Source organism: Sinohyriopsis cumingii, chromosome 6 (genome assembly GCF_028554795.1).
Source record: "Sinohyriopsis cumingii isolate HCF-2022 chromosome 6, ASM2855479v2, whole genome shotgun sequence".
Taxonomy (NCBI): Eukaryota; Metazoa; Mollusca; class Bivalvia; order Unionida; family Unionidae; genus Sinohyriopsis; species Sinohyriopsis cumingii.
Window position 1 is genome coordinate 10217941 of NC_142966.1, and position 12074 is coordinate 10230014.

Genomic DNA, 12074 nt, shown 5'->3' on the forward strand with positions numbered 1-12074 from the left:
CACTAAGTCGGAGTTTAGAACTGATGGATCGTTTGCATTTGGACATGTGGTTACAAGAAAAGTATTTGCTGAACGGGGTGGATATCCGTCTGAGACTGAATCGTAGCAGTGCCGCTTTCCATTTAATGGCCCATACCGATGAATACACAACTGTCATTCAAGAAGCCCGACTTTACGTGCGTCGTGTGGAAGTGTTGCCTAAAGTGGGAAACGACGTCAGTCAGACGTTTAGCAGGACGACCGCCTAGTATCCAATACGTCGCGTGGAAGTGAAAACCTTCACCATTTCTGCTGGACAGAGATCCATGATCCAAGAAGATCTGTTTCAAGGACAGTTACCTAAACGATTAATCCTTGGTAACGTCGATAATGCAGCCTTCAACGGAGCCTTCGATAAAAATCCTTTCAACTTTAAACACTTTGACGTGTCCAAGATCGAAGTCAGTCGCGATGGCAAGACACTGTGTACCCGACCGTTTGAGCCTAAGTTTGGTGACACGAAGAATTACTTGAGGTCGTACATGTCCCTGTACGAAGCCACCGGCCAGTTAGGAACCAACACCAGTCACGGCATTACGTACGAGGATTATGAAGGAGGCTACGCTTTGTGGGCTTTCGATTTCACTCCTGACCAAGGCAGCGACGAGGGACATTTCCACCCTATAAAATCCGGCCAGATTCGTGTGGAACTTCAGTTTACTAGAAATCTATCAGAGACGGTGAACGATATCCTGTATGCCGAATTCGATAATACCATAGAAATCAACAGTTTGAGAGAAGTCATTCTAGACTATTAGAAGGCATCGAAGACTGTTATCCCTCTTTACCTAGTGGAGAAACTTTGGAAATGAAATGTGAGGAAACTGTGGAAGAAAAATCCCAAGACAAAGACGAAGAAGATATTATGATGAAGTCAAGATGGCCAGAACAAGAAGCCCATTTAGTCTCCTGTTTTGCCAAACACTTGGTTGAAAAAATGACGGAATTGATCAAAAAAGAGTGCTATGGATGTCAAAACGATCATCCCAGTCAAATTCTACACGATAAATGCCTGATGTTGAGTCAAGAAGAAAAATTGGACGAGTATCTGGACGAAGCTTGGAGTCTCATCTCGGACGAAATCGTGTTGCATCAGTGGTATAAAGACTTGCGTGAGCATTCTTGTCCACCATTAACCACTCAAGAGATCGATCGTATCGAAGCTCTCCTGAATCAAAGTGAGGAGACGAAACGAAGAAACTGTTATTTGTCAGACATTTTCAAGCAAGAAGTCAGGATCGAATTGACGACTTATTATTACCTGTAAAGAAAAAAACCACACAAATGGATACCTGGGAACTTTATTACCTTTTGAACCACAGTTCGTATATGGCTTCTTGGAATCCTGTCGTCTGTGCTAAAGATGAACTCCCTCATCGCAAACCTCAAGACCATCAAGCTTACGTGATCAACACGGACGACAGTCATCTCCCAGGAACCCACTGGGTAGCCGTTTACTTTCCTCAAGAAGGATGTGTGGAATACTTTGATTCGTACGGATTGCCCCCTTTGGAAGACGATATCATTGACTTTATGAGAAGAAATGCTCAAACCACCCGATTCAATAATGTGAAATTACAAGGCACAGATTCCTTGGTGTGTGGACAATATTGCGTGTATTTTCTGCATCATCGCAGCCTGGGCTATTCCTTAGAACATTTAGTGACTCATTTTGATCCTCGTTCTTCTTCTAGAAATGATGTGAAAGTAGATCGATGGTTCTGTGACCGTTATCCTTATCTTTTGTCTCAAGCTAGGAAACGTAGTGTCCATCAATGGCCTAATGACTTCCAACAGTGGAAATCACAATTTCATTCACAACGTTGTCAGCCCTGTTTAAAGTTGAAAAAATTTCTGTGATTTGAAAAAAATGTTTGATGTTATAGGGTTGGATTATTGTTAAGAAATGTTAGAGTTGTTGTTTAGTGTTAAGTGATTTTTCAATAAAAAATGTTGTGTTTTGAAAAAAATGCCTTTGTCTTTTGTTTGGCTATAAGAATGTTTGACTCATGCTCTTTGACTTCTTACTATCCCTCTCATGACACTTATTGAACGTTGCGGCTCGAAAACCGTGGAGGGATGTTTTCCTTCACGTCCGCGCTTTGACTTTAAGAACCGGGGTTGTTTCCAGTCTAACCATCCATTGTCGACTCATCCTCCTACGAAGATGTGCTCCAAACTAGCTAAGCTAAACGAAGCCTACGTAAATTTGCATAGGGTCAGACACAGTCTGATACCCAAACCAGAAGAGACAGAGAATGTGAGAATGTTAAAAGTCACTGAAGACCTGATAGAAGAGCTCTTCAGAGAAGAAATGAACAGGGAGAAAGACGAATGGACAGAGAAGTACAGACTTCAGAGACAGGAGCAGCAACAACAACAACAACAACAGCAACCTGGACCTGACAGAGGCTTTGTCGATTGTCGTATCGACACCAAAGAGTTCTTCTTCTCTTTCCGAAGAAGCAGACCTATCGCCAGAAAGTCCATCCTCAGAGGACATCGCATTCTTAGAAAGTAAAAGATTGCCATAGCAAACAAAAAAAAAACAGCCCTTTTCAGGGCTACCCCAATACTCTAGAAAAGAAATAACCATCAATTTGCCAATGTGTGTAGGTAGAGTAGTGTGAATATAAACACTAACTCTTTTTTATAGTGTGAGGGTATGTGTTTGTGTATAGGATTGTGTGTTTGCAAGTGCTCACGTACGTTGGTATGGATAGCAGATTAAGATCATGTCTTTTTTTGGTGTTTGAGGTGTGGGGAGAGTAGATTTAAGGTTAGATTACTTTGCGTATGTGGATAGTATATTGAAGTGATTAATGAAAAAAAATTTTAGAATAGTGATGCGTAGTATAAAAAAGTGAGTGAGTGTTTCTTTTAGGTCCGCGCGTTGTTTGGTCATGATCTAGGGAAGATCAATTTTATGTTTTTAGGGGGATGTTTTCCTTCACGTCCGCACTTTTAGTATAAATTGAAACTTGTTCGGCAGTCCAGCTACCCTTGTTGATTGATCAACATGAGAATGAACACCAGACTAGCGAAACTGTTGGAACTTCATGTGCATCTGGAATATGCCAGGCGCCTGTTGAACGAACTGGCCGCGGAGGCCATTGTAGAAGAGGGAAGGATAAGAGAGGAGGAGAGAAGACACAAAGAAGAGGAGGAGAGAAGATACAAAGAAGAGGCGGAGAGAAGATACAAAGAAGAGGAGGAGAGAAGAAACAAAGAAGAGGAGGAAAAAGAGAGAAGAAGAAGAAATTTCAGAATCCCAGAGACAGAAAATTGGGATTCTGAAGCTATTTATCCTGCCTCTGCTCTCTCCCCAAAGAAAGTAAAAAGCAACTGGGGAACAAGATGTGTATGTGGCGCCAGGCCTGGAAGGTGCCACCATTGACCAGGTGTCCATGAAGTTAAAAAAAACAGCCCTTTTCAGGGCTACCCCAATAACTCTAGAAAAGAAATAACCATCAATTTGCCAATGTGTGAAGGTAGAGTAGTGTGAATGTAAACACTGACTCTTTTTTTATAGTGTGAGTGTATTTGTTTTGTGTGTTTGTGTTTGTAAGCGCTCACGTACGTTTGTGTGAATAGTAGATTATGGGTTAGTTAATTGTTTCTTAGTGTATGTGGAGAGTATCGTTTGGGTTTTGTAACCGCTCACGTACGATTGTGTGGATAGTAGATTATGGATTTAATTTTAATGATTGGCGTGTGTAAATAGTACATTTGGGGTTAGTTTATTGATGGTTAACGTATGTGGATAGTAGATCATATGAAATGAGAAAAGTAGGGGGATGTTTTCCTTCACGTCCGCGCGTTGTTTGGTCATGATCTAGGTAAGATCAATTTTATGTCTTAGGGGGATGTTTTCCATCACGTCCGCGCTTTAACTATAAAACTAACAGTGTTTGCCATTGGAGCCCATTCTCCGGAATAAGCAAACAAGAAGATGCCAGCAGCTTCAGCTTTGTATACCAACCTTATGGGAAGTTGGTATTGGATGGTGGATGGATTGAATGTAGCAGAAAGGCTTGAACAGGAATGGAGGCATGCAGTGACAAAAGACTTCGTCTCAAGACAAGTAACCAGCCTCCACTTAGCCATCGATATTGTAAAATAAATGATAGAGGATGAGGAGAAGAGAATCAGAGGTTTAATTAACCCACCGTATGTGAAAGTAGGCAAGTTGAAAGAAGCCATAGTTTATGTAACGAGTGTAAGGTGTTTTTTAGAAGACATTGTAGAATGGACAGATTGGTCTTTTGTGAAGTGGGGCTTAGACAAGCTTAAGAAAGCGGAAGAAATAATGAGGAATGTGCTGACCGAAGAGGTCAAGAAGATCAAAGAAAAGTGGTCAAAGGAAAGAAAAGAAGAAGAAAATAGAAAGAAAAAGGAAGAACTAGAGAAACTAAACGCTAACTGGATGAAAATCCAAGAGAAGTTCCGAGCCATGGGTCACCCGGACTGGATGCCGGAAACAGAAAAGAAGAAGAAAGGAATGATGGAAAAAATAAGAGGATGGTGGAAGAAGTTAAGGAGTTAGAAGAAGAAAAAACCCAAAGGCCCTCTTCAGGGCCACCCACATTTCTCGAAAAGAGAATGACTTTCAATTGCCTACCCCTTTTTAAAAATTTTTTTTTTTTTTAAAAAAAAATCCCATGTTCAATTTCCCTTGACGCTATACAGTCCCACCCTGTTTAAATTCCTTTGACGCTATACAGTCCCTATTCCCATGTTCAATTCCTCTTGAGGCTATATCGTCCCACAATTTTTCTCCATGTTAAATTCCCTTGAGGCTATATGTTCCCACGATTTTTCTCCATGTTAAATTTCCATTGAGGCTATATGTTCCCAGGGGTGTTTTTAATGCTAATTCCCATTGAGACTCTAGTATCCCCATTCACTACTTATATTGGATATTTGCAATAATTGTGTAATGAAAATCAGCGTTATTACGGAATCCCGAGGTGAGGATGAAACGTAAACCGGCTGCAGGCTATTGGAAAAACGAAAATCAAGTCACGGGGCATGAAATCTATACACATAAAATCTTCTATACACATGAAATCTATGCACATAAAATCTTCTATACACATGAAATCTATGCACATAAAATCTTCTATACACATGAAATCTGTACACATAAAATCTTCTATACACATGAAATCTATGCACATAAAATCTTCTATACACATGAAATCTATGCACATAAAATCTTCTATACGCATGAAATCTATGCACATAAAATCTTCTATACACATGAAATCTATGCACATGTTCTTATTCCAGAAAGTAAATTCAGAACCCTCTGTGGTATCGGATTCCAATATTCTGAATAGAAAGAAGCAAAACACAGTTACCAAGAATTCATGGTAAGCAATTCCTGGCGTGAATCTATACGAATGGTATATTTATCAATACTAATTCTGAAAATATTTAAATTTGTATCTAAACAGATATCCAGTTATGTGATGCAAAATACAGGTCAACAGTTGAGGTCTGACCGAAACTAATATAATTCATAGACGCTTCAGTGATTTAGCACAAATGACTTATGAATGTCAGAGGATGCTTGTAAATTGTCGCCCAGATGACAGAATGCTATCCAAACAAAGTATCTTCCAAATCAAATGAAGCAAATAGCTGGCAACGTTTAATGTAGAATCAAAACTATAACCTTTAGTCTCCATAGAGTACTAATGGTATCTTTTGCTCCGTATCATTACTGTTTTTTTACTCTTAGCTCATGCCTGTGTCTATATTACGTGTAATTTTTGTTCATGACTGTAAATTGTAGTGATTATCTATAAAAAATATATTACATAGCCCATTTTGTTCACGGGTATAGATTCTATTTTAAGATATTACAGTGCCTGCAGATTGTATAGGGTCTATACAAGTATGTCGAGTTTCTAATAATGAAACATGTTGGCAAGTTTGGGGTAATTTTTCATCAGCTGGTGGGGTCAGGTGGATTATGAGAAGAAGTAAGTAAACTCCAGCTGGTTGGGTTAGGGCTTTTGAAGAGGTACTGTGAAATATTAGATTGAGGAGTAAGACCTGTCACGTAGGTTATACTGAGAGATATAGTTGTAATAGACTCTTGACGATGTATATGAGGAGAGGACTGAGCAATCAAATTCATTCCTATTTTGGATTTGTTCCTATTTCGGATTGTTATTTTCACTTCTGGCCATTTTCTGGCTGGTTCTAAGTTGTTGATTTTCTTATATCTGTCATTAATGTCCACCTCTTTTATTTATGCATTGAAGTCAAAACTTTTCCAGTCACGTACACCCTTCAAGTCGTAAACCTTTTGGTGAAAGTGGCTATTGTTACGACTTTAGTTCTTAAAATATGTAATAGAAAGAAGTGAAACCAATAATTTAAGAAAAATCAAGAAGAAATATATTTCTCTGCAATAAAAAGTGAAAATTAAAATACATTTACAGATTTTGTGAATTAAATTCTATATAATCCGAAATGTCCTATTCCAAATCCAAACATAATTAATGTTCCGGATGTATTCCGATAGTTTTGAATGTCCTGATGCTATGCGGAATGTATTTGAATAATTCATACAAATTTAAATTAATGGATTAGTCCAAAAGTCGATAAGCACTGTAGTAATTACAATGAATATTCTAAATAAATAACTCCTCTCGTATCCTATATGACATCAACAATACCACTGTAAACTCTGATAATGGATTTCTCATAGACTGATATAGAACAAGAATGAATTATTTGTTGACTAAATATCTATTTATGCACGTTTTCACTCGCCCTAGATGTGAATTAACGGAAAAAACAAGTCTAACTGTAAACAAGACTGGTCTTTAACTCAAAGACTACGTAAAGATTTTTGCAACAATTTACCATCACGGACACGCTATTAATTAAATATGCATCTGACTATACACTTCCAAGGAAATATAAAGCATTGATAAAATACGAAAAAATGTCTTCTTAACAAGGAGGTATGTAACTCATATTCATCGTTATTCGTAACACAATGAGTTTTCCCTCACATATGAAGTTTTGGCTGTCGTGTCTTTGCTGCATACGCCGTTTAAAATTGTCTAGAGCGAACCTGCTGGTTAACGAAATCCGAGAAAAGTAGTCAAACACACGCACGCACGCACGCGCGCGCACACACACACACACACACACACAGAATTGAACGGAATTGTGTCGTCGTGTTCCTTTAACTGTGATTGACAATCCACTAAGTCTTGAACACTGTCACTGATTTCCTTACATGGGATTTGGTGCAGCACTGATGACAAAAGTCACAGCATTTTACGCTTTATATCCATGCAGTGTTTTGTATCTATAATAGTTCTCCCCTCCACCCCCCGCCCAAGAATCTGACTTCTTTTACTGTGAAAATAGTTTAAAAATAGTTAAATGATTCTGAGGTTGCGTTTCACTTTAACATTGACTTAGTAGTGGTAAATGCACACGCTCAGTTCGGAATGTGCTAAACACTTCATTTAAAGGAATGTCTTTTTTAATGAAATATTCACACGTTTGCCAAATGGACTCTACTGGTACAAGAAATTCAGTCATTATCTCACAGCACATCACTTGTCTTGAAGACGTTTCGTCATGAGGTGTTGCTTCATTTACAAGTTGTTTGTATTCTATGGTCTTAAGATAAGTAATGGAAAAGAGCAAAATTCAACAAGTTTGGTAAAATCCAACACATAATTTATTTCCCTAAAATACAATTTGGAAATTTCTAAAGAACTCACAGTATTGCGAATTAAATTTTTTTTAAAAGTTCAAAACGTTCTTTTTCCGGTCCAAATGAATAAAGTTCTAATTAAATTCCAGTGGTGTTCGAAATAGGATCAGACACTGAAGGGGTGATAAGACCTCTCCACATGTAGGGTACTTTAATCAAATAAACGTTTTGAATCAGGTTAAGTCAAGCGACTACGACGAAGTTTGGTGTCATCATATACGCTGACTGAAGTGTTAGCACAAGTGTATGCCATAAATGAGCCTGAACTAACACCATCCACTTCACTGCAAGACCAAAAGAGTCGAATTCAGACAAGAAAGTAGCTGCTGAAAATTATCTGCACATTCCAGAGACCCCAAAAGTGACTTCTTAATAGAAAATTGGGAGTTCGTGTACGAGGTACGAATTTCTCTAAAATATTACGGAAAACTTTGTTTCTGAAATTTAAATTCACTTTGTTTCGGAATGTTCTAAGTCCCAGGTATTATCTCACATGTTCGAGAAATTAATAGTGAAACCAACAAGCTTTCGCAATGTCATCTAACGTGAAGAACTTTATTTAAAACCAACGCAGGAAAGCTTGGAAAACAATATGATCTCTCTGAGGCGAATGCTTCTTTAACGAAGCAGAACTAACAAATATTTTGGTTCAATATTTGGAAGTAAAGAATGTTTTTTGATAAAGGTGTTTTAGGTTTGATTAGCATGTCTGTATAAAGCTCTAACATAAACGTAATGGAATTGAAATTAAAATACAAGTTAAGAAAGCTTAAGCTTTAGGAAAAAGAAAGACAAAGTCATTTGCAGAAAGAGAAGGAGGAGCAACAATTGAAACTGGAGAAAAAGGAAAGAGAAAAACAAACACAACTGCAAATTTGACAATTTTAATTTGAGCAGCGATGAGTTTCGCCGTACTTGTGTAATATTTCTAGGACATATCGTGGGACACGGACAAAACTACAGAACATAAGGCGAATGCGAACCCTGAATTCCTTGTGCCTATTAGAAAAACGCAAATGATGCGATTTGTGAGTGTGGCTGGAAATTATAGGAAGTTTTGTTCCAGTATTTCCATCATTGCTTTAACCATGACTAATTTGTTAAGTAAGTAAAAGAAATTTCATGGTCTGAAAAATTCCAGGAGGCATTATAAGAGTTAAAGGCTATATTTAAGAGTGCACCATTTCTTTCAGCTCCAAATTTCAGATATTCATTTAAAATGTATGTTGATGCAAGCGATGTTGTGGATGGTGAAATATAGTTTCTAGAAGACACAAATGGTGTAGATCATCCAGTTTGCTATTTTTCTGAAACCTTAAATAAGTACCAAAGAAATTGTTCTACAATCAAGACAGATTATTTAGTTTTGATGTTGGCTTGCAACACTTTGAAGCGTATATTAGTTCAACGTCTTCTCCGATTATTGTATTTAGCGATCACAATCCATTTATTTTATAGGCAAGATGAAACTTGATATTGCAGGAATATAATATTTTCGTCAGGCACATCAAGGGAAAGATACTCTAATGCACTTTCACGTGTAAAAAAGTACTATATTCATTCATGTATATTCCATTCTTAAGAATTCAAACTGAGTAATTTTGAATCACGTATATTTGACTAATAACTAAAAGAAAATTTTGGTGTCTAAATATATCTTTTAATAAGGGGATGTGTAATGTCTAATTGTAATTTTAACTTGACCTTGTCCAGAATCAAGTTCTCTGTGTTAGAATAGGATATTGGAATTCTCCCATAAAAATGTCTAGCCTGCATGATGCTAGCACATTCGTTATTCTGATTTTAGTGAAGATTGTTCTAGAAATGGACTTTTGTCTTACATTCTGGCAATTTTTATGTCTTTGCTTTTTTATATATCATCTTGGTTGTTTAGACATTATTCATTAATGATTCATTTTTGCTGTAAAATCTTGAAGCAGAATCATTTGTATTGTTGTGTCTATTATTTCATTTGGATGGAATTTATTATTTACTGTGAATACAAAGTGACCTCAATTGGACAGTGACGTAGTAACAGTGCTCGAGTTGACCTCGATTTGCGCTAGTCTAAGTAAGTTATATGAGCCATTGAGTTTATATGCTGGAGATTCTATGGCCTCAAAAACGGTTCATAGGGTAAAAGAAGAAGGGTAATGGAAATGGGTTTTAAGCTTGAATCGTCCAATTAGACACACACACAGAGTCTCACAAACATGTTCACAAACACCTTATAAAACATTCAAACGCCCGATACACACAATATCCCAAACACCTTGTGTTAGCTTATAGTGTAAGAGCAGTATATGAAATTTCACAAACACACAATTACACACCAACTATAGCATCCCACACCCCGTATACATACTATCTAAACACCTTGTGTTAGCTTAGTGTTTAAGAGCAGGAGATGAAATCTCAAAATCATACGATCACATACCACCTATAACATCCCACACCCAATAAACACACTATCCAAAAGACCATCTGTTAGCTTAGAGTGTAACAACAGGAGATAAAATCTCACAAACATACAATCACAAAAGAACTATACCATCAAACACCCCATACTCAAACTATCCAAAACACATTGTGTTAGCTTAGAGTGTAAGAAATGAAGATGAAGACCAACATTAATACTCTCACAAACCTTATATGCCATTTAACATCCCATGCACAAACTATCCATAAGGCCATATGTGAGCGTAGAGTTTTCAAACAAAATCAAATGTCACAAACCTACTATCCATCACACTACAACAATATTATTCATCACACCACGTATACAATCCAATATCCCATACACACAATCCGAAATGCCTTGGTGTTAGCTTAGAGTATGAACGAAAGAGATGAAATCTTGCAAATATACTATCCATCACACCATCCATTCAATTCAATACCCCATACACACAATCCAAACCTCTTTGTGTAGTCTCTTAAATCCCACACCTACTAAAACAAGAGTGTTGGGGTAGTGTGTAAAAGAAGATGATGAAATAATACCAACAACCCATACACACAATCCAAATACCCCTTGCGTAGTTATAAAATCTACACCAACTATCAGACGATAAGGGTATTGTTTAGAAGAAGAAAATAAAATCTCACAAACATACTATCACACACCTTATATACCATCCACCAGAGTTAAAAATTTGAAGAAATCTCACAAACATATAATCACACACCACCTACACCATCCAACACCCACACTTTACAAAACATCTATTGTCAGAAAAGAGTTTAAGAGAAGGCGATGAAATCTCACAACATATTATCCATCACACCATCTACATCATCCATCCATCCACCCATCCATCCATCCACACACACACACACACACACACACACACACGCACGCACACACACTTCAAAGTGCCTTGTGTAGTTTCCATACACCAACAATCTACAAAACCTGGGAAGTATTTTGAAACAAACTACATGTAAACTATCAAACATCATATTACCTCTAAAATCCAATTTCACATACACACAATCCAAAATGTCTTGTGTTGTGTCCCCTACCTACTATCAGACGAAATGGATATCGTGTAATAGCAGAAACATAATATTCATTACCTACACTATCAAATGTTTCATTCACAGTATCCAAACTTCCATTACCCCATCATGATGGAATGGTGTGTATGTGTGTGTGTGTGTGTGTGTTTGTGCGTGTTTATCAATACTATACAAATCTAGATAAACAGTCACTTACTTTTCTTTTGTATATTCCTTTTTTGAAAATCACAATGAAATTTCACAACACATCATTAAAGTTCATTTCTTGCCCTTTCACTCTGTCTCTCCTTTTGAATTTCTTCCTAGTTGTCACTTTCTTCTCGCGGTCTGGAACACATTTGCTAATTCACTGCCCGATTGTCAGCCACTTGTAACACTGTTGCCTATTTCCATTAGTGTCCATTACCTTGACGTCAACCATATTAAATTTCCATTGCCCCCCCCCCAGTAGCAGTCACATTGTTCCTCGATTCCTGTTCTCTGCCATTTTCATTGGTAAGTCCCATCGACCCAAGAGTGGTGTATATAATTACTACTATACATACATGCATACAAACATGTATGCATGCATGCACACACACACACACACACACACACACACACACACACACATACATACATACATACATACATACATACATACATACATGCACATGTGTGTGAATATTATAGTGTGTGTACAGAAGGAATAAGGGAGAGAGGATCAGACTATGTACAGTTATGTACAGTGTATACAGTAGTAATAAATATCACGATATAT